Below are 27,539 nucleotides of genomic sequence, written 5' to 3' on the forward strand. Positions count from 1 at the left end.
TTTGTACGCTCCACACTGCCCGCCAATACTAAATTGGTGATCCCTTGATGCCTTAGAAAATGTCTTACCAACCGATCCCTTCTTCTACTCAAGTTGTGCCACAAACTCCTCACCTCCCCAGTTCTATTCAATACCTCGTCATTAGTTGTGTGATCTACCCATCTAATCTTCAGCATTCTTCTGTATCGCCACATTTTCAAAGCGCCTATTCTCTTCTGGTCCAAACTCTTTATCGTCTATGTTTCACTGCAGTACGTGGCTACACTCCATACAAATTTTTCAGAAACGACTCCCTGGCCCTTAAATCTATACTCGATGTTAACAAATGTCTCTTCTTCAGAAACGCTTTCCTTGCCATTGCCAGTCTACATTTTATATCCTCTTTACTTCGACCATCATCAGTTATTTTGCTCCCCAAATAGCAAACTCGTTTACTACTTTGTCTCATTTCCTAATCTAATTCACTCAGCGTCGCCCGACATAAATCGACTACATTCCATTACCCTCGTTTTGCTTTTGTTGATGTTCATCTTATATCTTCCTTTCAAGACAATGTCCATTCGTTTCAACTGCTCTTCCAAGTCCTTTGCTGTCTCTGACAGAATTACAATGTCATCGGCGAACCTCAAAGTTTTTATTTCTGCTCCATGGATTTTAATACCTACGCTGAATTTTTCTTTTGTTTCCTTTACTGCTTGCTCAATATACAGATTGAATAACATCGGCGATAGGCTACAACCCTGTCTCACTCTCTTTCCAACCACTGCTTCCCTTTCATGCCCCTCGACTCTTATAACTGCATCTGGTTTCTGTACAAATAGCCTTTCCCTCCCTGTATTTTACCCCTGCCGCCATTAGAATTTGAAAGAGATTATTCCAGTCAGCATCGTCAAAAGCTTTCTCTAAGCCAACAAATGCTAGAACTCTAGGTTTGCCTTTCCTTAATCTATCTTCTAAGATAAGTCGTAGGATTAGTATTGCCTCACGTGTTCCAGTATTTCTACGGAATCCAACCTGATCTTCCCCGTGGTCTGCTTCTACCAGTTTTTCCATTCGTCTAAAAGAATTCGCATTAGTATTTTGCAGCTGTGGTTTATTAAACTGATAGTTCGGTATTTTTCACATCTGTCAGCACCTGCCTTCTTTGGTGTTGGAATTATTATATTGTTCTTGAAATCTGAGTTATTTTGCGTGTCTCATACGTCTTGCTCACCAGATGGTAGAGTTTTGTCAGGACTGTCTCTCACAAGGCTGTCAGTAGTTCTAATGGAATGTTGTCTTCTCTTGGGCCCTTGTTTCAACTCAGGTCTTTCAGTGCTCTGTCAGACTGTTCACTCAGTATCATATCTCCTATTTCATCTTCATCTACATCCTCTTCCATTTCCATAATAGTGTCCTCAAGTAGATCGCCTTTGTATAGACCCACTATATACTCCTCCCTCCTTTCTGATTTCTCTTCTTTGCTTAAAACTGGGATTTCTTCTGAGCTCTTGATATTCATACAAGTGGTTCTCTTTTCTCCAAAGGTCTCTTTAATTTTCCAGTAGGCAGTATCTGTCTTACCCCTAGTGAGATAAGCCCCAACATCCTTACATTTGTCCTCTAGCCATCCCTGATTAGCCATTTTCCACTTCCTGTGAATCTCATTTTTGAGATGTTTGTATTCCTTTTTGGCTGCTTCATTTACTGCATTTATGTATTTTGTCCTTTCATCAATTAAATTCAATATCTCTTCTGTTACCCAAGGATTTCTATTAGCCCTCGTCTTTTTACGTACTTGATCCTCTGCTGCCTTCACTATTTCATCTCTCAAAGCTACCCATTCTTCTTCTTCAACTGTATTTCTTTACCCCAGCCTTGTCAATCATTTACTTATGCTCTCCCTGAAACTCTCTACAACCTCTGGTTCTTTCAGTTTATCCACGTCCCATCTCCTTAAATTCCCACTTTTGCAGTTTCTTCAGTTTTAATCTACAGTTCATAACCTATAGATTGTGGTCAGCGTCCACATCTGCCCCTGGAAATGTCGTACAATTTGAAACTTAGTTCCTGAATCTCTGTCTTACCAATATATAATCTATCTGAAACCTTCCAGTATCTCCAGGCTTCTTCCATGTATACAACCTTCTTTCATGATTCTTGTACCAAGTGTTAGCTACTATGAAGTTATGACTTCTTTACATACGTTCCAGGAGTGCCCAGTGCTAGTACAGTGAGTTAGTGAGTCAGTGAGAGTTATGGCGCGTCCAGATTTGTCGGTGACGCAGGGATTTAAATCCCATCTCCTGCATTTTCTCTAAGAAGTGAGCTAGTTGTGTTGTGCTGAACCAGGTGGTCTTTGTTAGTGTATTATCGAATCGTTACTTTGACAGTTTACTGTGTTGTTGGTACGAATAATGTTAAATTTTCCACTGCCCGGCCCTTCCACTCCCGAAGCCACTACTGACAGCTGGCCACGCATCAGCACCGTCTTAATGAGAAGTGGGCTCATATTTCTTTGTAGATGGACTCGATATTGTAACCATTGACGTAATGTCACATACAATCGCAACCAGTGGAGTTTCGTTTCGTTTCCTTATGCCATTCTGGATGCTTCACTTCTTTTTGTCAGGTACTGTGTTTATACATTATATTAACGAGTTCTGATTTTTATAGTTTCTGATCAAATACCTTATTTTAGTTGCCTAAATCTGTCCTTAACTGTCGTAGTAACAGTCAGTCCTCATGCACAAGCAGCCAAGCACGCGAGAATGGAAGCCGGTTTGATTTACTTTCAGCGTAGAAAGACTTCTGATTCAGTTCGGTTCACTCACCAAGGATGCTGTCTGAATATGTTCTGTCCCTTTGCCCTCTCTTATTTACTTTCCTTTCAGTGCTGTCCAACAGCCGGTTTAAAAGCGACTTCGTTTCTTACTTCTTCTTAATTAGCGTGCGTTCTAGGATTCAGTGTTTTGTGAACTCTCTTTGTAGAGGCATTAATTTCAACTCGTTTTTCGTCTCAAGCCTTCATGCCGGTTCCTTGTAGTGATCTTGCTATGTTAATAATTTGCCTAATTGCCTGTGAGAATTTTTTCTCTCTACGGGAAGTAAGTCATTTGAGTTTGTTCAAATGCGTTACAGTCTGGGTGGAAGAAGGAAATGGGTGCTGAGAGATGTCGAAGGCACTCCCGTCCCTCTACTAATTAGTAGTGACCTGTACAACTTTTTGCACCCAGTCGGCGTAGTGGACATGGTGTCGGAAGTGTTGGTAGCTACAATGATGTCTGGTTCAATCATTAAAATATACGACATTCCATTACATGACATACTTACTGTAATAAAAAAGAGAAGCCGAAGAACCATACGCATGAAAGATACAATTATCGACTGTAGAATGCGAGACAAAGGCGAACACTGTTAAAATGCTGAATCACAAATTTTATTTCTGTTTGTAGTAAACACTACCGATTTATATTTTTTACAGGTAACATAGGTTATACACCGTCTTTCATAACTGTAATTTAAGTGTTAATTAGACAACACGAGTTGCGCTTTATTTTAAAGCATCTTCACTGGTTACTGCAATAATTTTATTTTCTTACTAATCTGTTTGTCGCGATCGTAAACAGGTCTCATATTTTACACTATCATTAACAAAAGTATTGATTACAATTACTGCTGTGGTCGAGCGGTTCTACGTGCTTGAGTCCGGAACCACGTGGCTGCTACGGTCACAGGTTCAAATCCTGCCTCGGGCATGAATGTGTGTGATGTCCTTAGGTTAGTTAGGTCTAAGCAGTTCAAAGTCTAGGGGACCGATGACCTCAGATGTTAAGTCCCATAGTGCTTAGAACCATTTGAACAATTAATGCTCATAGTTTTTCCTCCTGTTTCATTCCTAATGTCTTTCCACACACAGCTGCTTGACCTTTAGAACATTACTCTCCGCTTGACACTGGATGTAATTTTATTTTCGTGTCATACAAATGCACTCAAACCACGTGTACTTTTGATATTGCGAGGTGCAAACATCTTTTGTCTGTTTTCTCTGCCTGTGAAAGCTTCTGAAATTCATAGGTATGTGTATTTATCTTTGTAGATTAATGTGTTTGTATGTGTGTGTATGTATGCGTATGCTGGTTCACTGGTGAAATTAGGCAACTATGCGGTAAAAGACGCGAAATGAAACGTAACCTGTATACCACAGTTCTGCACTTAGCTGACACTACAAATAACAGTGCCTTGGACAAAGTTAAACACGACATTATAATGTCACAGAACAGAGGACAGAAAAAGAAAATAAAAGCACTTACAGAGCAACAAGTACACTCATACCCCACAAACAAGCATAAACACACATAGATCTACCAACACATCATAAACCTCACATAGACCAAACTTAAAAAGGAAGAAAGTCACTTATTACAAAATTATTAAAACATAATGTAAAGACAAAAATGTAGGAACACTCCACAGAAAATTTGAAGATAGAATTTGATAACATGCTACATCAAGAACAGACGAAGGACAAGAGAACAATGAGCATATATCTAACAAGAGAATTAATAGGTAAATAAATTAAAAACATCGCAGCTACAAGACACTAACGCAGTAAAACAACCGAGATAACAACAAAATCTCTCCTAAAACCTTAAAGACAAAATGCGCAAAGAAAACTGAAAAATAAACAAGGCAGACAAGGGGAATACATTAGGTCTCATTGACAGACAAGAGCTCAACATCAACGTGCAAGAATTCATTACACAGAATAAAGTCGTGAAGCTAACGTGATACTCAACGTAAAGGTTCGACACAAAAATGACAGTTGTGTTAAAGTCTATAGAACACACACTTGATGGCACACAAAACGCTTGTATGGGATATATCAAACCTCATGCTTCAGAACTCCAAACCCAATCAAAATTGCAAGAAGTAAATACACCTGTGAGAGCAATCATAAATTACGGAAATGCATCTTCATACATCTTCAACAGACACGTGTTAGACACACTGTACAAAACACAAAGCAACAGAACAGTGGGAAACACAAAAGAAGTAATATTAATCCCAGTGAAAGAAACAAAGAGAACAAGACCTAGGTACTTACGATTAGTTACCACAGGAATACGCACCAGAGGTAAGCATACATATACACTTGATTACTGACTACAACTACTTTTAATTTAATCAAAATATCCACGGGTGTACTGCCGGTCTACAGTGTCCAACGGACACAATATTTCGGCGATCATACATGTCGCCATCATCAGGTGAACTGACGGACTGAGCTCCTGTGAACGTGGGTACTCAGAGTGGCAGATTCAACGTGCTCTCCGCCCAACCACTACAGCAAAACATGTGGATGAAATCACGAGGGAGGAGGTAGGCACTGCGTTTATTCCATACACAGGCTCACTCTCTGGGAAAATCGCCCGCATTTGCAGAAACACCGGGTCGGAACTGTGTTTTGTCCTCCGAATAAAACTTGTGCACTGGTGGGGAGCGCCAAAGATGACCTCGGTTTGAGGAAGGCCGGCGTGTACCAGATTCAATGTGGCAAGTCGTATATTGGTCAGACGATGCGTACCGTCGAGGATCGATGCCGTGAACACCAGAGGCACACTCGACTGATGTATCCGAGCAAGTCCTCGGTCGTTGAACATTGTTTGTCGGAAAATCACGCTATGGAGTATGAACGCATGAGGGTTCTTGTACAGACGTCGAGATACTGGGACAGCGTTTTTAGAGGCCATCGAAATTCGCACCAATGACGATCTCATAAATCGTGACTGTGGCTATAATCTTAGCAAGGCTTGGGTACCAGCGATTGGGTTAATCAAGAGTAAATCGAGCAAACGTATGGTTGTGACGACCACGGCGAACAGAGCCATCACACCGACGTCATCTCAGACGCCGTCGCAATCTGTTCCACCGCGAGACCGGGGCGCGTGACAGGGGGGGGGGGGGGGGGGGAGGGAGGGGGGAGGGGTTGCGGACGGCGCAGTGAGCGCGCCGCGGGCGGAGGGTATTTAAATCGGCCGCCGCCGCGACCGAACCCAGTTCCCCCTGAGCAGCCATAGCGTACGTACGGATATCCGTGCCGGCACGTTCACAGGAGCTCAGTCCGTCAGTTCACTTGATGATGGCGACATGTATGATCGCCGAAATATTGTGCCCGTTGGACGCTGAAGACCGGCAGTACATCCGTGGATATTTTTATTATCAAATACGCCGGGAGAAACTGAAGAATCACTTTTAATTCAATACAGATTTCTATTTGCATGAAGAAAGATTGCCAATTGGATACCCCAGTACAGGAAAGTTAACAAATAACTTCATGACCAAAAATAGCAGAAACAATATGTCAGAAAATAATACTAGGAAAATATTAACTACGATACTGGTGGAAATACGTGGATAACATCCTATTCTTGGTATATGATGCAGAAAAGCGATAGAACAACTACACAAAGAGGTATACAGACTATACAAAGACATGAAGTTCACTTTAGACAAAGAACAAGCAGGACAAATAAATCTCCTAAGTATATCTACTAGAAAGAAAAATTGTGAATACTCATTCAGTATTCACAAAAGACCACTACAACTGACACAATACTAGGCCAATCATCAAACCACCCTAAAAACAAACCATGCTCTACAGATTGAACACAGGGCCACTAAACAGAACTACAATAAGGACCTAGAAAAATAAATCATATAGCAAAACAATTGACACATATAGTCTCTAGTTACAGTCTCGAATAAATATATGCAGAAAAACCATAAAAAATTGAAGAAGCTAAACAAGAAGAGCAAAACACCACGTAAATCTAGTGACCCACAGCACTCATCACACAAACACGCACACACACACACAAACGCTAACAAACGCTAACAACACCATCAACAAACAATATGGAAACAACACTAAAAACTCAACAGCCAAGGTGGTGCTGAGTCACATATGGAAACAAGCTGACACATGGAATTGGTAATATGTTTATGAAACAAGGAATTAAAAATCCTTATCAAAGTAATAGTTTAATGCGTGAAGGATGAGAGAAGGCGAATCATACTGAAACCTATAAAATCTGTAAAATCTGTGAAGCTCCGTACTTAAGGCAGACGAGCAGAACATTTGAAATAAAATATAAAGAATATAAAAGAATATGAAAGTTGTAACAGAACATTACAAAAAACATTTCACGGTCTCCGAAGATCTGAAATTATGCACAAATTATAAGTAAGCTCTGAGTAATACATTTTCCTTATGTTTTTGTTACAAGAAAACAATTAATAGATTTAGTTTGATTCCCTTTGCACCACTTACTTCTTGGGGCTTTTTGTGGCTATACAGAAAAGGTAATGCTGTACAACTTAGACTAGTTAAAAACGATTCCGATCTGTATTATGTTTGTTAAATATTAGTAATATTTCTTATCCTAACATTGTTTTAAATTTTTTGCACAGCCTTATAATAGTCAGCGCCTAATGAAGGTGTGTGTTACGTGTACTAATACGGTGATGCTACTGCTTGGCCGCAACAGCTGCTGACTTAGTTGCGTATTGCATGACCAGTAAAAGGACCTTGGGTTTATGCAAAGCTCGTTTCTCGAAGTTAGGTCCTTTTGAAAGAAGAACTGAGATGCTACGCAAATACTGGCATTGCAGTTCTTATGAGTGTATTCCTTTCCACAGTCATGCATCACTCTGTTAGTAGTGGACCAAAAATCAATCATTGTGCTGATTTTATCGCTACTTCCGTCATTAAAATAATCCCGCTTTCTCTTCTTGCTAATCACATAAGACAAATCACATCTGATTATTCACCAAAGACGACGAGAAATCATGAAATATGCCACCAGCCATAAAATATTTGCAGAAAACCTTCGATAAGAAAACCACTAACCAACCACAATAAAAACTGGTATGAAAATAATCAGATTCAGTAAAAACATCTCTCAACACTACAAGAAAATTTCGAAATTTGAAAGTCATTCACAGGACAGTAACACATAATAAATGACAAAATAAATATCAGTAACCAAACTTTATCTAAACTAATGAAACAAGTAACAGTTAAATAACATCCTCTATTCTCAACCAAAACAGCATTACGTAAAACAGCCAACACCCATTCATGATCACCCACCACAGTACCATAGTTGAGAAGCTTTAACAAAGAAATAATGTGTGCACATAGAAGCTAGCATATATCTCCCCTACACACACACACACACACACACACACACACACACATACACACAGACACACACACACACAGAGCAATGGCAGAGACTTCCACAACCACAGAAAACAAACAAAGACGTTTGCATCTCGGAACATAAAAAAAGGGACAGGTGATGTAAGTGCTTGTGTAAAAAATGAAAAGAAATTTACATCCAGTGAAGGGCAGAGTCCTAGAAATCGTGCACCTATGTGTGGATAAACATTAGGATTGAAGTAGGAAGAAACCATTATGAATAATAATGGTATGAAATAAAGCGAAACCCATATGGTCTAAATAAGACTTTTATTTAAGTCGCAAAAGACGATATATGACCTATATTACATTCATCGCTGTGGCTGCGGAAGAAGGAGGCCTAAAAACAAAAAGGATTAGGTGTAGCCTACATTATTTGATTTTCGATGAATAATTGAAGAAAATGTTTTTCACATGTTTCTCGGAGGCTAGATCTTTGTCGTCACTTGTCTCACCTGTTTCCTACCAACGATAAATGAGTTCCTTATAAAAAGTTTTTATGGACAAGCTTCATCGATTTACACCAATATACTTATGAACATATCCTGTTTCTCAAAAATCCTGCTCTGTCATTTCAGATCATTGATCTTGAATATCGGAAATGTTCTTCTATTGTGTCCAGGAAAATCATATAATTGTAGCAAACGACTATTGATTGTGTGGAACCAGAAATTTACGTGTTTAGCCAATGGGCATACTGGGCACCAGACTGACGCTGTATGGGGATAGCCCGGAGATTCAGTATATTTCACATAAGCCTCCGCTGAGTATGACTTAGAGTAGAGATGCGTGAGTAAATGTTTTTTGATTACCTCTTGCTATCGTACCAGTTCGCATAGTGTCTGGAGCCAGGGGTGGTGAGGAGGGGCGGGGGGGGAGGGGGGGAGGGGGGGAAGCGAGGACTGTGAATGTCGGAAGAACGATGTACGTTTATGTACAGTGGATGACTGCAACACTTGAGAAACACAAAGGCAATTATGAAATGTTTCGTTTGGACATGGATTAAGTATTAACTGATAGTACTATTCGAGTAAAATGTATCTTTTGACAGACATTTCGTAGGCCATGACTGAAATTTTCTGGACCTCGCGGTAAGCTGGAAAACTATGAGTAGTTGCATGAGCTTTCTGTGCTCAGAAGAACCCTCACTACCAGTATGCCAGTTCACAACTAGTTCAGTGCTCCAGTAATAAGCACGCAAGCAAATTAGCTTTCACCATTACAGTAGGTAAATAGCGTCAGTGAATAAAAACAGGTACAAGAGGGGCTCATACACAATGAAAACAATATCTACTGAAAATGGATATGAAACAAACACTGTACACGAACGTGATAACAAAATGAAAACAATGGTTTCGTGATAAAGTGATATTCTGTGGCTTGCAAATATTGGAAATATGTCAGTTTTATGCGTATAAATGCATTGACGTAAGCCGCCCAATAGAGATTACTTTTATGTATTTGTTTATTTATTTCTTGGCGGACAAATATCGGGGGTATTCCCGCCATCAGTGACATCTGCATCACATCAGACGTAACAACTTTCAAAATACATTTATCTTCAGAGTAGAGTGTTTCGTATTACTTCATGTGACAGCTGTTTTTCATATGATTTAACTAGTCTTTTGCATTACTCATTTTTTGGCACAAAACAAGGAGGTTAGCTAACAACAGTCATCTAATTATATGATTTTTAGTTAGAATATTGATCTTGGATACTCGAAGGAAGATCAAAATTGGAAAGTTCTCTATTTTTAATGAAATAACACAACAGACAGAACACTTCGCTATTTGGAGAAGTGATACACACGCAGACACACACACACGCACACAGACAGACAGACAGACAGACACACACACACACACACACACACACACACACACACACACACACATACATATCAACCCTTTTATAATGCTTTCTAAGATACCCATCTCATACACTGTAATTAAGGTAAACAAACAGCAAATCACCTGGCAAACAACATGGAAGTCACGCAAGGCATATAAACACAATGTTATGAGGTTTTGCCAGAATCCAACTACGGCAACCATTAAAAAAGTTTTTTCAAACAAAAACTTACGAATGCTTTATTGCTTCCGTAATTTAAATGCGGTTTAACGCGATGCTTTTAACTTTACCAGTATGTGGGGACACTCACGCAACGCATACTCATATAATCTCAAACGTTCACTCTCGCGTCGCAAAACGATTTGTGCTGAACAGGCGGTAGTTCACAAAGCGTTATCCGAACAGTGGGAATTAACTCAACAAGCGCATTATTTAGAACTCACGAATGTTACATATAGGTAGGGCACACAAAAAGCATTCTTGGTAGTAGGAAAAATAGGAAAAAGAACACCTGGTCATGGTAAGACACACAGCCACATATTCAATCAAATGTTAAACTGTGATACATGTCCTGTAAACATTATGAGTAAAGACTGTGCCAACCAGTTCGATGCTTCTATATACATGTTTTAACACAACACATCATTTGCAGTGTTAAAAGAATCCTTCGATGATCGTATACATTTACTCGTTACCAGTGTGAAAATAAAAGAGACGAAACAGTTATTTGCACTTTTTCAATACACACATTAAAAGTTTTCTATAAACAGGATAATAAATAACACTAACTTCTAGTCTAAAAACAAGCGCTTCTCAAATTTACAATATAGTGTCAACTGTTAAATTCCTTTTTAGGAAACGAAATGGATCCTTTCTGAAGTGTTAGTCGGTTTACTGAAAAAAAGTGGTTTGCTGCTAAGACAGTTGTAATATCCACTTACGTGGAAGTAGGCATGGGAATTCGTTGAGCAATTTCAGCCACACTTGGTAAGCTACGAGGGTCGGTCAAAAAGTAATGCCTCCCATTTTTTTTCTACTTAAAAAAATTAAGTTAAGTGAAAAATTTGAATTTGGCGCCATTCCTCAAACCTTCTTCTGCAATCCACTGCAGTAGTAACTTTCTGTGTCAACAGGTGGCAGCACAGCAGAAGTTTGTAAGATGGCCGACATCGATGTTCGTTTGAGACAGCGTTGTGTGATTGAATTCTTGAATGCAGAAGGTGAAACGCCCATACGCATTCATGAAAGACTGAAGAAGGTGTATGGTGTTGTGACAGTGGATGTCAGCACTGTTAGACGATGGGTTCGTTGTTGTAAGGAAGCTGAAGGGCAAACACCGTTGACTGACGAAAAGCGGAGCGGCAGGCCGGTGAGTGCAGTGACTCCACACAACATTCAGCAAGTTGATGACATCATTCGTGGTGACCGTCGGGTGACTGCAGATGAAGTGTGTCGCATTTTTTCTCTTAGTAAAGGCAGTGTGATCACGATTATTAAACAATTGGGGTACTCAAAAGTTTGTGCACGGTGGGTTCCAAGAATGTTAACCTATCAGAATAAAGAGGCAAGGAAAACAATAGCCTCCCAACACTTGCAGCGCTTCCGTTTGTAGGGAGATGAGTTTCTGAAAAAAATTGTGACCGGGGACGAAACATGGGTGCATTTTTTTGAACCCGAATCAAAGAGGCAGTCAATGGAGTGGCGTCACACAAGCTCGCCGAGGAAGAAAAAATTCAAAACTGTGCGATCGGCAGGGAAAGTTATGGCAACAGTTTTCTGGGATACAGAGGGTGTGATTCTGGTTGATTTTTTGGAGCAGGGATGCACAATAAATTCTGTTCAATACGTCACAACCCTCAAAAACTTAAAGCACGTCTTCAGCGAGTTCGCCCAACAAAATCAATGGCAGATGTTCTTCTTTTGCATGACAATGCAAGACCACACACCAGTCGTCACACCTCTGACGAGATTGTCAAAATTGGATGGGAAGTTTTGCCTCATCCCCCATAGAGCCCTGACCTGGCACCATCAGACTTCCATCTGTTCGGGCCACTAAAAGAAGCTCATCGTGGGATTCATTTTGAAGATGAGGAGGCCGTCAAAACATCCGTGCGTCAATGACTTAGGAAGCAGAGCTGTGATTTTTACCGTGCTGGGATACATGCCCTTGTTCAAAGATGGACCAAAACTGTAGAGATGGGCGGAGATTACATTGAAAAATGACAAAATGATCCTCAATGTTGTGGTTTTCAACCTATGTAATTGCATTTAAATTTCCTGACAATTAAACGTAGAAAAAAAAATAGGAGGCATTACTTTTTGACTGACCCTCGTACTTATTATATGCGCAAAAAGTGTTTTGATAATGTGAGTGTGGTAAGGGGGGGGGGAAGACATATAAAAACGTCCGAAAAGAAAATTATATTAGTGTCATAGTCTTCTGGCAATACTCCTGCGCCATTCTTGGCGAGGTGGTAGAAGCAACAATGTTACACGTTTTGGAATTTGCTATAAAGGAATATACATCTGCAGATCATTCGAGAAGAAGTAAACAGCCAAGAAATGATTCTATCAAAATTTAATTACCTCTGACTTCTGCAAAAAGTTGTCCCCTGTTACTCTCGATGTAATACCGGAAACAGTGAAGAACTTGGGTGTATGTTTTGGCCGAGCACTCACCTGGACAGAAAGTACGATCTCCATATGCAGAAAAATTTCCACTTTTCGCTATGACCTACTGAAGCTTTGGAACCCATTTCCACAGGAAATGAAGTGTAAAGTTGAGGAATCACACGTTGTGCGGAATCTTCACTGTTGCTATGTACTCCAGCACGGTGTGAGTAGTGAAAGCTCTACACTGAGGCGATAGATCGAAGGATCCCTCCTAATACACTGTCGGGCCTCCTTTAGCCATGCATATTGCAGAAACCTGATATGGCATTCACAACATGCGTTGGGTTTGGTTGTTTTGGGGTAAGAGACCAAACTGCGAGGTCATCGGGCTCATCGAGGATGGACGGGGAAGTGGTCGGCCGTGCCCTTTCAAAGGAATCATGCCGGCATTTGCCTGGAGTGATTTAGGGGAATCACGGAAAACCAAAATCAGGATAGCCGGACTTGGGATTGAACCGTTGTCCTCCCGAATGCGACACAACAGGGCGTTGGAAGTGCCCTGCAGAAATACTGAGCCATGCTGCCTCTTTGGCCGTCCATGATTGCGACAGTGTTGTCAGTGCAGGATTTTGTGCAGGACCTGGTTTCTCGATTACGTCTCCTAAATGCTGAATGAGATTAGTGTTGAGCGATCCGGGTGGCCTGATCATTCGCTCGAATTGTCCAGAAGGTTTTTCAAACCAACTTCGAACAATTGTCGATGAATGACGGAAAATGGTCTCCAATGGCCGAACATTACCATTTTCTAAGACTATGATCGAAGCACACGGTTCAGCGGAATCAGAGGACCCAGCCCATTGCACTGTTTTGGAGCCGCTACTAACTTACGCAATGCCTTTTTGGCAACTTGGGTGCTTGGCGTCATTGGGTCTGCGCCAGACTCGAACCCTACCATCAGCTCTTATTAACTGAAATCGAGGCTCATCTGAGCAGGCCACGCTTTTCTAGTGGTCTAGGGCCTAACCGATATGGTTACGAATCCAGAAGAGGCGCTACAGGCAATGTTGTGCAGTTAGCAAAGACCCTCGCGTCGTCGTCTTCTGCCACAGCCCGTTAACGCCACATTACGCCGCACTGTCCAAACGGAAACTTCCGTCGTACGTCTTACGTTGATATCTGCGGTTATTTCACGAAGTGTTGCTTGTCTCATAGCACTGACGACCTGAAGAAAACTTCACTGCTCTCGGTCGTTAAGTGAAGGCCGTCGGCCACAGCGTTGTCCAAGGTGCAAGGTAATGGCTGAAAGTTGCTACTCTCGGCACACTGTGGATCTCAGAATAATGAATTCCCTATAGATTTCCGAAAGCGAATTTTCCATGTGTCCAGTTCCAACTACTATTCCGCTTTCATAAACCTTTTCATATGAAGTGGATGAGCACAAATGACAACTAAGCCTTATGTCTTGTGTACGTGATTCTACCACGGTCTGTGCTTGTGCATACCGCTGTCCCATGACTTTTCTCACTTCAGTGTATACCATTTGATGTAACTTGACCACTTGTGTGCGTTACATCTGCAACAACTGCCTACTTGACCACGTCACAGTTTCATTCGCCAAGATTGGTTGGTTGTCTTCCACATATCGCTGACTCTTCAGCCCGTATACACGTCCTTATCTCGTATCATAGATTAAGTAACTGTCATTTCATCTTAATCGAAACGCAAACTATCTGTTACCTAATATGCTAGCTATTGGCATCCAGAAAACAAAAACATTCGCAAACACCTTCGTTGTCACTGCTCTCCACCTCTGGAACAGGTTATCCTGTATTCTGAGTACAATTCTGTGCGTTCTTGCATTTGACATGTTGGTGAAGCCCTTCCTTTTGTCAACCTCACAACTTTTTTCCAATACATTGACGTATATGCCTGGCTTTCCTCTTTGAAATATTGAAACTAATTCTCCCGTCTTTTCCCAGTTACGCATCTTTCTCTTTTCATTTATCATTCAGTCACGCCACTTGCTTTCCCCCTGTTTCCATTATTCGAGTTCAGTCAGCTTTCTTTACCTCATCCATCCCTTCTGCTATGTCCATTACTGCTAGCGCTCACATTTTAAATTCACTTGCCTATAATTTGTCTGTTATTCTGTTTTCCATGAAAGGAAGTAAGCTGTGACTTTTTTTCCCTTCTGCCCTTCGTAGTATAGGAGAAATACCTATTCTGGTGATTTATCTGCGCTATTTACGTAATAGTAATTTCTAAATGTTTCAGTCTATATCGACTTACAACAGGCCAGTCGTAATGAATGTTATGTAAAACATGTAGAATGCCTTGTGTTCCAAATTTTGCCAGGATAAAGAAATCTATAAACAGAAAATAAATAAATAAATATGTTCTGCGAAATCAGAATAACTAAGTTAGTTGGTTAACACCCAGTTTTCAACGAAAAGCCTCATAAACGCTGAAGCCTCCACAGGCAATGTCACACACCCTCTTCAGCTCAGACAATTGCTTGTAGTTAGAGAAGGGAAGTTGCCTACCTTGTAATGCGCACAGCTAGCTGGCAGAACCATACAGCGGTGGTTGGGGTCTCATCGCTCGTCTCAATGGTGGACACGGGGCATCCTCACTGCAGACACCGAACCTACAAACACAAATACCACCTCATTACTCAGAAGGTTTAGCTTGCTAACAGGGCGAGCCGATTTTTCAGTTTTACCGTGATCAATGCTGCAAATGGTTCAAATGGCTCTGGGCACTATGGGACTTAACAGCTATGGTCATCAGTCCCCTAGAACTAAGAACTACTTAAACCTAACTTACCTAAGGACATCACACGAGGCAGAGAAAATCCCTGACCCCGCCGGGAATCGAACCCGGGAACCCGGGCGTGGGAAGCGAGAACGCTACCGCACGACGAGCTGCGGACGATCAACGCTGAGGGGTACAAACGATTAATTTGTTATGTGGAAGAAATCAGTTTCTGCTGATTAAGTTCTCTATCGTACTAAGCAGTTTACTACAAAATCATGTTACAAAAAATATATTCCAAATACAACACTTTAAAGGTATCTTTTTTCACGCCACGCTTTTATTATTATTATTATTATTATTATTTTAGAATGGACAAATATTATTTCTATACTTTACTTTTCAGTTCTGAAATAAAATCACAAAAAAAATTGTTTTACTCTCTTTGACAACGTGAGTTGTATATTCTGCAGATACTGTAAAGTCTAGGAAATTGCAACGGCTTGGAGATGGCATGCAACAAAAGTCAAAATGGCGCGAAGTGAACTACATGGATGAATGTACAATAGTCAGTAGATATTGGTTCATCTATACAAAAGATCGACGCGCGAAGCATACAACTGCCACCGTCATATCTCGGCGAAGGATCATCTCGAGAATCCGAATAAATTCTGGGCCTACGTAAAATTACGAAGAGGATCGAAAGCTTCTGTTCAGTCACTCGTGGACCATACTGGGGTGGCGACAGAGGACAGCCAAAGGAAAACTGAAACTTCAAATTTCGCTTTAAAAAAAATGACATAGCAGGATCACGATCGTACACACGCAATGACTCCTGTGTCGAGGAAATATACACAGGTAAGTTGGGCTCGAGGAGGAAATGCCGGCCGGGTTGGCCGAGCTACGGTCGCAGGTTCGAATCCTGCCTCAGGCGTGGATGTGTGTGATGTCCTTAGGTTATTTAGGTTTAAGTAGTTCTACGTTCTAGGGGATTGATGACCTCAGAAGTTAAGTCCCATAGTGCTCAGAGCTCTTTGAACCATTTTTTTGAGGAGGGAATGAAAGAGTTCAAAAGAAATGCGTCACCCCGTCGGCATGAAATCGTAATTGGCCATTACTTTCTTTGCGTGTGTCTCGTCCCACGCAGAGTTCCAAAAGAGTGTGAAAGAGAGCAGGTGACTCCTATGCAAGAAAGATAAAAGAAGGGACCGACAAAATTACAGAGAATCAGTTGAGAATATTTTAAGCTCATTTCTAATAAATTACTGGAGACAGAAAAACTTCTTTCTACAAATCAGCACAGAGTTAGAAGGCACCGCTCTTGTGGAACTATCTTGCCGTTTTCTCTCATGACATCCTTCGAACCATGGATAGGGCGATAGGCAGAATTCATATTCCTAGATTTCCACAAAGGGTTATACATGGCGCCACACTCAGAATGTTAACGAAGGTCTGAGCATATGGAATAGATTCTGAGACATGTGAGTGCCTGGAGGCTTTTTAAGTAATAAAACCCAGAACGTTATCCTAGAAGATGAAGGTACATCAGAGACAATTGTATCGTCATGAATGCCATAGGGAGAAATCGTAGGTCCGTTCTTGTTGTTACGGCGTAAAGTCAAAGCGTCGGCACGCCAGTCGGGAACGACAGAGAAGAGATGGCTGTGAGAAGAGTTCAGCCAATGGCCTGACTGACCCTGCTCCAGGACGACAACGTGACTGCAGTGTCAGCTAGGTGAAGAAGATATAAGCTCCGCACCCGACTTGTCACAGACCATTTGTACAGTCGTGGACAAAACGAGTGAGACCCCTCGCCTTTTCGTTATGCAGATCCGCACAGCTTTAAAGCCTGATACACAGCATAACAGGCGAGGCGACGAAATGCTACCAACATACTACGCACGGGCGTGAAATTGAGAAACAATGTGAACTTTGTCAGGCTGTTTTCAATCATGTGTAAGACTATATTAATGCTGATTAGTGTGTTAAACACAACAAGTAAATGTAAGATATAAATGAAAGAAGAAACGCTAATTAGTATGAACTGTACTAATACAAATGAATTTCAGCTTATCGAGATAGCAAAACTGTTTTAGTAAGACAAAGTACCCCAGATAGTTAAGAATTAGCAAAATATTATGCGCATTCGGCCGCGAACGGTCTGCGTCAACGTCCAGACGAGTCATACTGGATTACCGTTGCTGACCTACCACGAAAGTGTGCAAATTTAGCAATGCGTGAAGATTCATGAGGAAATTCAGTTAAAAATCATTCAGTGCCACACTTAACTTAATTCAGTCATTGACAGAAGCTGAAAATGTTGGCAGTAGTAAGAATGAAATTCTTAAATGTGACACTGAATGATTTTTAACTGAATTTCGTCATGAATCTTCACGCACTGCTAAATTTGCACACTCTCATGGTACGTCAGCAACGGTAATCCAGTTAGACTGGTCTGAATGTTGACACAGACCGTTTTGCAGTCGAACGCGCATAATACCACTCCTGGAAATTGAAATAAGAACACCGTGAATTCATTGTCCCAGGAAGGGGAAACTTTATTGACACATTCCTGGGGTCAGATACATCACATGATCACACTGACAGAACAACAGGCACGTAGACACAGGCAACAGAGCATGCACAATGTCGGCACTAGTACAGTGTATATCCACCTTTCGCAGCAATGCAGGCTGCTATTCTCCCATGGAGACGATCGTAGAGATGCTGGATGTAGTCCTGTGGAACGGCTTGCCATGCCATTTCCACCTGGCGACTCAGTTGGACCAGCGTTCGTGCTGGACGTGCAGACCGCGTGAGACGACGCTACATCCAGTCCCAAACATGCTCAAAGGGGGACAGATCCGGAGAACTTGCTGGCCAGGGTAGTTGACTTACACCTTCTAGAGGACGTTGGGTGGCACGGGATGCATGCGGACGTGCATTGTCCTGTTGGAACAGCAATTTCCGTTGCCGGTCTAGGAATGGTAGAACGATGGGTTCTATGACGGTTTGGATGTACCGTGCAATATTCAGTGTCCCCTCGACGATCACCAGAGGTGTACGGCCAGTGTAGGAGATCGCTCCCCACACCATGATGCCGGGTTTTGGGCCCTGTGTGCTTCGGTCGTATGCAGTCCTGATTGTGGCGCTTACCTGCACGGCGCCAAACACGCATACGACCATCATTGGCACCAAGGCAGAAGGGACTCTCATCGCTGAAGAAGACACGTCTCCATTCGTCCCTCCATTTACGCCTGTTGCGACACCACTGGAGCGGGCTGCACGATGTTGGGGCGTGAGCGGAAGACGTCCTACGGTGTGCGGGACCGTAGCCCAGCTTCATGGAGACGGTTGTGAATGGTCCTCCCGATACCCCAGGAGCAACAGTGTCCCTAACTTGCTGGGAAGTGGCGGTGCGGTCCCCTACGGCACTGCATAGGATCCTACGGTCTTGGCGTGCATCCGTGCGTCGCTGCGGTCCGGTCCCAGGTCGACGGGCACGTGCACCTTCCGCTGACCACTGGCGACAACATCGATGTACTGTGGAGACCTCACGCCCCACATGTTGAGCAATTCGGCGGTACGTCCACCCGGCCTCCCGCATGCCCACTATACGCCCTCGCTCAAAGTCCGTCAACTGCACATACGGTTCACGTCCACGCTGTCGCGGCATGCTACCAGTGTTAAAGACTGCGATGGAGCTCCGTATGCCACGGCAAACTGGCTGACACTGACGGCGGCGGTGCACAAATGCTGCGCAGCTAGCGCCATTCGACGGCCAACACCGCGGTTCCTGGTGTGTCCGCTGTGCCGTGCGTGTGATCATTGCTTGTACAGCCCTCTCGCAGTGTCCGGAGCAAGTATGGTGGGTCTGACACACCGGTGTCAGTGTGTTCTTTTTTCCATTTCCAGGAGTGTATTTTGCTAATTCGTAACGATCTGGGGTACTATGTCTTACTAAAACAGTTATGCTATCTCGATAAGCTGAAATTAATTTTTATTAGTACTGTTCATACTAATTAGCGTTTCTTCTTTCATCTACCTCTTATATTTATGTGTTGTATTTAACACACTAATCAGCATTAATATGGTCTTACACATGATTGGAAACAGTCTGACAAAATTCGGATGGTTTTTCAATTTCACGCCGGTCCATAGTATGTTGGTAGCACTTCGTCGCCTTGCCTGTTATGCTGTGTAGCAGACTTCAAAGCTGTGCGGACCTGCAAAAAGGAAAGGCGAGGGGTCTCGCTCGATTTGTCCACGACCGTACAGCAGCTTCAAGACTAGCAACGTGGATAGAAGCGTCAACTCTAATCACTTACTTGTGCTGTCTATGTAACATGGGCTTGGGAATTGTTATACTGAAGAGATTTCTTATTTTGTCTATCGCTCTTTGCTTGATTTGTTTGTATTTTTTCATTTTGTAATAAAACCCATTAATACTATTTGTTTGAATGTTGTCTAGCAATCCGAGAAAGCTAGGCCGGATTTAACACTTGTTCTTTACATACACAAACCTTCTGGCGGACAGCGAGAGAGGCAATCTGCGGGTATTTGACGATGACGGTGTACTGTACGGGAAAGTGTGGTCAAGGAATGACTGTAGAAGGATACAAGGTGATTTATATTAGACAGTATTTCTAATTGGTGTGATGAATGGAAGTTTGCTCTAAAGGTAGACGAATAGGAAAAACTATCCCCTAACGTTCAGATGCAGGTTTTGTCCTGTGGTGCTAGGCTTTTACTTGCGTAGGCCCGTGCTGCAAAGCGATATGAAATGGAACGAGCACGTAATGTAGTTAGCAGGGAGTGCGAATGGTCGGTTTAGGTTCATTGGGAGAATTCTTGGGAAACATACCTCATCTATAAAGGAGACTCCGAAAATTAGTGCGACCCATCCTTGACAATTGTGCGAGTGACATCGAAGCATTTCAGAGGCGCACTGCTAGATTTCTTACAGGTAGGAACAGGAAACGGAATGACTGTTACCTGTTACAAGGTACCCCTCACATTGTACCACAGAGTGACTTGAGAATTTACGTGCAAATTGATGCAGATTAACATTTCACCTCAACTGTACAAACTAGTACGGGCAAGATCATCTACATATAAGGAAAGATTACACAGTGGGTTTCTTATTCAGTACCGCAACTGAATGTTGCAGTTTTTGAGAATTCGCTGTATGCGTCATGTAACAAGAAGAAAAATTTACCAGCACTTGTCGGAAATTCAGCAGTGGCGGGATCGTGGCCTACCGTGGCTATATCACTGATCATGTTAGGCACTTTCCCAACACTGTCAAGCGAATATGAAATCGACGGGCTCAGGAGTGACGTACTTAACGGCGTACAGGATCTCAGTCATCAAAGCTACACAATTTGGCCTTCGGTTCCGAAAGCTCATATCAATGATAAATGTGTGACTAGGTCCTCCCGTCGGGTAGACCGTTTGCCTGGTGCAAGTCTTTCGAATTGACGCCACTTCGGCGACCTGCGCGTCGATGGGGATGAAATGATGATGATAATTAGGACAACACAACACCCAGCCCCTGAGCGGAGAAAATCTTCGACCCAGCCGGTATCGAACCCAGGCCCTTAGGATTGACATTCTGCCCCGCTAACCACTGTTACCGGGAGCGGACATATCCACGGTGCTTCGTTGAATGGTTCGCACTCTGACACTTGTTGATGGCCCAGCATTGAAATCTGCAGCAATTTGCGGAAGGGTTGCACTTCTGTCAGGTTGAATGCTTCTCTACAGTCGTCGTTGGTCTCGTTTTTGCAGTAGCTTTTCCCAGCCGCAGCGATGTTGGAGATCGGATGTTTTACCGGATTCCTGACATTCACGGTACACTCGTGAAATGGTCATACGGGAAAATCCCCACTCATCGCTACCTCGGAGATTGCGTGCCATCACTCGTATGCCCATTATAACACCACGTTCAAACTCACTTAAATCTTGATAACCCGCCGTTGTAGCAGCAGTAGCCGACCTAACAAATGCGCCAGACACGTGTTGCCTTACATAGGCGTTGCCGACCGCAGCGCCCTATTCTGACTGTTTACATATCTCTTTGCTTGAATTTGCATGCCTATAGCAGTTTCCTTGGCGCTTCAGTGTAGTTCGATACAGGATACTTGAAAATTAACAGTTTGATAATGTCCAGATGCATATCAAACGAAAGTTATTTTTCTGAATAACCCGAATCTAATGCCTAATTTACTTATTGCTGTCTCCCCTTCTCACTGAACTGGACCACGCAACAGTAGAGACAAGTGTTAGGCCTTGTGGCCAGTCCACGAAAAGTCTGCATTTTACATTTAATTTCGATCGTTTCCGGTCGTCTTCAGATCAGAATGTAACCGTCGAAGATAGTTACCCATTCCCTATAAGCGATCTTGGTTAATAAAGATTTTACGACAAATCAAAATTAATTGAAATAATAGTGGGAAGTCTCTGTTCTGGCAATGCGGGATAACTACAATAATGTTTTTGCTCTTTTGGTTCTTCTTCTGCGGCTACTGCTACAAAACTTGGCCACAGCCAATTAAACCCGCCCTCTGATAAGAGGCCTTAGCACGATATTGCTACAGTTCATGTTCTCTCGTGAATAACACCATATGCAAACGCAGCCTCACGCTACTCGTTAAATTCCCAGCGTAATCACAACCTTGATCAGTTCACACATGACGTCCTAGAGGCAGTTGTGAATGTCTGTGGTCCTGATATAACAAAATTAAATGCCAGTTTGAGTTCATAAAATGTTTCCAGAATGAGATTTTCACTCTGCAGCGGAGTGTGCGCTGATATGAAACTTCCTGGCAGATTAAAACTGTCTACCCGACCGAGACTCGAACTCGGGACCTTTGCTTTCGCGGGCAAGTGCTCTACCAACTGAGCTACCGAAGCACGACTCAGTTACGCTACTCATAGCTGTACTTCTGCCAGTACCTCGTCTCCTACCTTCAAACTTTCCGAGTTCGAGTCTCGGTCGGGCACACAGTTTTAATCTTCCAGGAAGTTTCATAAAATGTTGCTTTCTTTTGATCCTTGTATACGATATGCTCTTGACCGTATCTACACATATCAATCAACGTGTTGCAGGACCCCAGCATCTCGTGCAGATGTGTTGCTGTACCGATCGGGAAGTCAGGCCTGACGTTCTTTATACACTGATACATTGTTACCATAATAGTCACATATGGATTGAATACCACGCTCGATTTCAGCATTTCAGCCGAAAGTAAAGCACGGTTGATTTTGTCGTTACAAACTATAAGCATTCCTCAGAGCCAAATTCTGTTTCATTTGCAATGAACTTCGAAATAAATTGGTGTTGCAAAACATTTGTTGATGTGTGTATATTGCAGCCTGAAATCTTTGGTTGTATCGAAAGTTTCGTCTTCAAGTGCAATTTTACGCTCACTTCATACTTTTGCCTGTTACAGCTGCACTAACTATCGAGTAAATTGTCGGAGCAGTATATACAATGCACATCACCCATGAAAGAAGGATGCCATTTACTTTGTACTTATCTTCGACTGCAATGTTGACTTAATGGGACAGGGGAAACTAACAATAATCTAACGAGCGCTATCGAAAGTGGGAAGCAATTGCACTATTTCTCAGTGTTTATTCCGAAAAGAGCGAGTCTAGGTATTGACATTCTGTCTGTTTCCCGTACCAGCTGGATACAGAAACCGTTGAGCAAATCTCCCGCTCCCTCCACCCACACACACATACATACAGGCAACTGCATATCTGCACACTCACCTATATGCACGCTTGCTTGTACGCCTGTGTGTTTCTTAATCGTCATTTGCATGAAAAGTAGTTAAAAGACCTTTGTAGCCATTACGAAGCTACAAAGATCAAAATTTTTTTGCTGTTTCACAGCGGAAGAATATTGTGACGACCACAATGTGAACTTACTACAGCGCGATCGAAGTTTTACCTCTCGTATCTGTCACGCGAGAGCTCAGAGGACATTCACCGATCAAATAAAATTATCAAAAGAATATAAACTCATTTTATATATGAAAGAAACAATTACGACCGTCTGCATATTCTCGCATATATACACGCTATAATAAAAAGAATTACAGGTTACAGGGCAACACGGTTCGTTTGTGGGAAACCGGGGTGAAATACGTATAAAACTTTGAATTACTGGACGAGTTACAGTGGATACCGAAATTACAGATAAACATTTTTTGAGCTCCAGGTGCCTTACATATTGAGCACCTTGCTTGAGATTTATTGTCTGACTGCTGATACCTGTACTTAAATCAGAATAAATATTCCAGCCGTTCTTCTACGTTATTTGGGATAATATGTTAATTCTTCCATGAAGGTGATATTGTTCGTTTTCATTTTCTACGTTAATGCATACCTTATTACAAAATTCTGGGAAAACAATGGGAATTCAACAGGCTAGTTTATATATTGAAAGGTGGCTACAGGACCCTTTCATCTACATCTGCTGGAGGGCACATTGAAAATTTGCAAAACGTAAATGAAAGCATTGATCCAGAACGTTATTGTACGCCAAGGTTGTATGCACATCCTTGTCAAAGATATAAACTTACTCTCACAAATGTAAAACCCAAAATGTCATTCTAAATGACCAAACAGAATTACTCAACAAAATGTTGCTCAGGAGCTTCCAATAATTTATTTACACAATATAAACAAAGCAGAGTCCAAAAAAATATAATATTGTTAATGAATAAAAGACGATATATTTTCGTTGTCATATTTAATGTGAGCATACCCAGAGTATATAGTAGTCCTACATCATGTACCTCAGTTACTCTGTTTTTATACATTCATTAAAATATGTCAAATTGGTTAACAGTGATTAAAATCTGAAATATTAATTCTTTTACATAAAATATGTAGTATTATTGTTGTAATATCGAATATAGTTGGTTACAAGTCACTGCTGCACAGTACACTGCATCCTAAGAAATTTCAGTTTTTAGCGATTCAGAAGCTTATATTAAAAATATTTGATGTATGCACCCAACTGACTTCAACAGTACTTTAAGAAAATGTAAGCAAAGTGTAACTTTAACAATTGACATGAATTTGCGTGTTAGGCAAACATGGATAAAGAAAATGCTTTTCCACCACCCTTACAAATGTGGAAAATAAGAACAATAATAAGCAGAAACGTAAGTACGTATAATGAATAATATATCGTAAATACACAGTTCACGAAGAGTAGTAGAAAACAAGTTGTTAATTTGTACCTGGTAGCTGGAGCATTCAAATTGCAGTCGACGTTTTTAGCGAAGTGCAAATTGAAGAGTTAAATATTTATCCGACGAGCTGAAGTTGGGCGAAAGCAGAAATCGCGTGTTGGTATAAATGAAAATGCTTAAAAAATTGGCTCGTTAATTTATTTCTTAAAGTTACCAGTAAAATGGCTAATTAATGTAAAAGAAGTGAAATCGGATAGTTTGTTTAAAACTACAAGTTTTCTATTGCTATTTAAAATTCACGGCAAGTTTTTGTCTCCATTGATATAGGAGATGGACTATACCCTTGTGAAATCGGAATTATCTTTTCGAAACACACAACATTTCGTTCAATGTGCACTAGATATGGCACTATCGCACAGCAGACGGATTTCAGACAACGAGCCGAAGTAACTTTCTAAATGGGATTAAGTTATCTCGGTCACGTGCTCCAGGGATCTCATTTACAGCGTAGCGTACCGACAAAGGCGCCGTTATTCGGAAAGAACTACGAGCTGTCAAATCTGATTACCAGAGTTTATCCTCGTTTGTAGGGGGTCATTTTGTTTATTTTAATGGCAGAAGAAAGGAGTTTCTGGCTGCTGCAAGAGGAACGTTCTTTAATCATGAAAAGATAAAGCTGCGAGTGTTCCAGTTTTGTTTATTTACTTCGGAGCCGGCTGTCTACCGTCAACAGGCCTTCAAAGACAGTGGCGTGCATAAAATACATCTGAAGTATCTTCGGAACGAAAGCGATTGTAAACCGGAAACAACAAGCAACCAAAGTACCGATCGTCGTGAAAACAGTAGAAGGAAGCGTCCCCTATGTTAGTTCGATGACGTCTGTATTTACATTTTTCGGATTTATGTTGCTGTGTTTACATGTCATGTGATTCCAACCTTTTGCTGAACGTCGAGATGACGGTTATTTACGGTTGAAAATATCATTTTATGAATGCTGACTATTTCAAAACTAGAGGAAATATTTTAAGCTATGTGCGAGAGCCTTCTGAAGGGTAATGCTTCCAAACTTTCATTCTGTTCTCAGTAACAGTTATTACGTGTCATGATTATTACTCGGTCGGATTTCCCATTTTTCTGACACAAGTTGCAACCCTCTACCTCTAGACAGCTCCGAATTGTAGCGTCTAACATGGCTATCTGTAACGATATACGTATGGATATCGTTAGCGTCTGCTCAAAATCACTTTGCGTTTTATCAGTTGGCAGCGCGCCAAAGTTACAGCAAGGCAGGTGTAAGAATATGCTACCTAGCAGTGATACTATGAAACAAAATAGCATGCGATCATGTGCTAGAAACTGTATTCACCGGTGCTGTCACCTACCGACTAAAATACGAAGTGGTTTAAGGTATTCTTTCCTGTGCAGTAATTATTTCATTATTTATAGGATAGTGATCTACGTGTTTTTATTCATGAAGTATGAGCGGTTCCACGTTTGTTTCCTTCTAATAACATCCTTTACCACATTCAGTCGTCAGTAAAGAAAATTTTAAGCAGTTTCCAACATCAAAAGATGCTAATGAATCGTAAGGATAAATATATAGCTTTCCACATTTAAAATATCATCTTGATGGGAACTATGCGAAGAAGTTGACGTCTAAGATAATATACCAAAATGTCTATTATAAACCATAGACACTGTGGTGGCAAAAATCAGTGAAAACGTATATTTGCTTTTGCTTGTGACGGAATGCAATTGTTTTTCAAATACCAATGCAGGTTGTTTAAATTACGTTCAGCTAGTTAACTATTTTCATATCATTACGGTGAAGTGAAGTTTTGCGTACTTTTGTGCATTATAATATTCTTGTAAGTAAATGTGTTGGTAGTTTCTGATTAAAACATCAGCCACCACGCTAACTGTATAATTAACTTATAGAAATTAATTACTTATACTGACAGTGAATATTAAGCATTTAATGTTATTATGGTTTACAAACTTAAGTGCATACAGATTCAAGTATTTTGTGCTCAAATTGGTTTATAGGTTAAACTAAGCGCCGTTCAACAGTCAGCCTTAAGTGATGAACCGGTCTATATCTACATCTACATGGATACTCAGCAAATCACATTTAAATGCCTGGCATAGTGTTCATCGAACCACCTTCACAATTCTCTACTATTCCTTTCTCGTATAGCGCGCGGAAAGCATGAACACTTCTATCTTTCCGTACGGGCTCTGACTTCGCTTATTTTATCATGGTGATCGCTTATCCCTATGTACGTCGGCGTCAACAAATCATTCCGCATTCGGAGGAGAAAGTTGGTGATTGGAATGTCGTAAGAAGATTCCTCCGCAACGAAGAACGCCTTCGTTTTAATGATGTTCATCCCAAATCCTGTATCATTTCAGTGACAGTCTCTCCCCTATTTCACAGTAATACAAAACCTGATGCCCTTCTTTGAACTTTGTTATGTACTCCGCCACTCCTGTCTGGTAACGATCCCACACTGCAGAGCAGTATTTTAAAAGAGGACGGACGAGCGTAGTGTAGACAGTCTCATTATAAGTGTCCTGCCAAAAAACGCAGTCTTTGGTTAGCCTTACCCATAACATTTTCTGTGTGTTACTCCCAATTTAAGATGTTCGTAATTGTAATTCTTAGGTATTTCGTTGAAATTACAGCCTTTAGACTTGGCTGATTTATCGTGTAAATCGAAGATTAACGGATTCCTTTTAGTACTCTTGTACTCTTGTACTTTTCGTTATTTAGGGTCAACTGCCATTTTTCGTACCGTACAGATATCGTTTTTAAATCGTTATTAACTTGTTTTGATCTTTTTATTACTTTACTAGTAGATAA

At 41.4% G+C, this 27,539-nt stretch overlaps 1 protein-coding gene across 4 annotated transcripts in view; it reads right to left on the bottom strand.

Moving 5' to 3' along the window:
- The window catches only part of LOC126355024 (fibronectin type III domain-containing protein 5), a 1,528,277-nt gene that overhangs the window by 724,620 nt on the left and 776,118 nt on the right, over window positions 1-27,539 (bottom strand). For all 4 annotated transcript variants that reach the window (XM_050005171.1, XM_050005169.1, XM_050005170.1 and 1 more), the window contains one exon: window positions 15,254-15,357. The gene's annotated coding sequence lies outside the window, so the exon portion shown is untranslated. The remainder of the gene's footprint in view (window positions 1-15,253; window positions 15,358-27,539) is intronic.

This window comes from Schistocerca gregaria, chromosome 3 (assembly GCF_023897955.1).
Source record: "Schistocerca gregaria isolate iqSchGreg1 chromosome 3, iqSchGreg1.2, whole genome shotgun sequence".
NCBI classification, from domain to species: domain Eukaryota; kingdom Metazoa; phylum Arthropoda; class Insecta; order Orthoptera; family Acrididae; genus Schistocerca; species Schistocerca gregaria.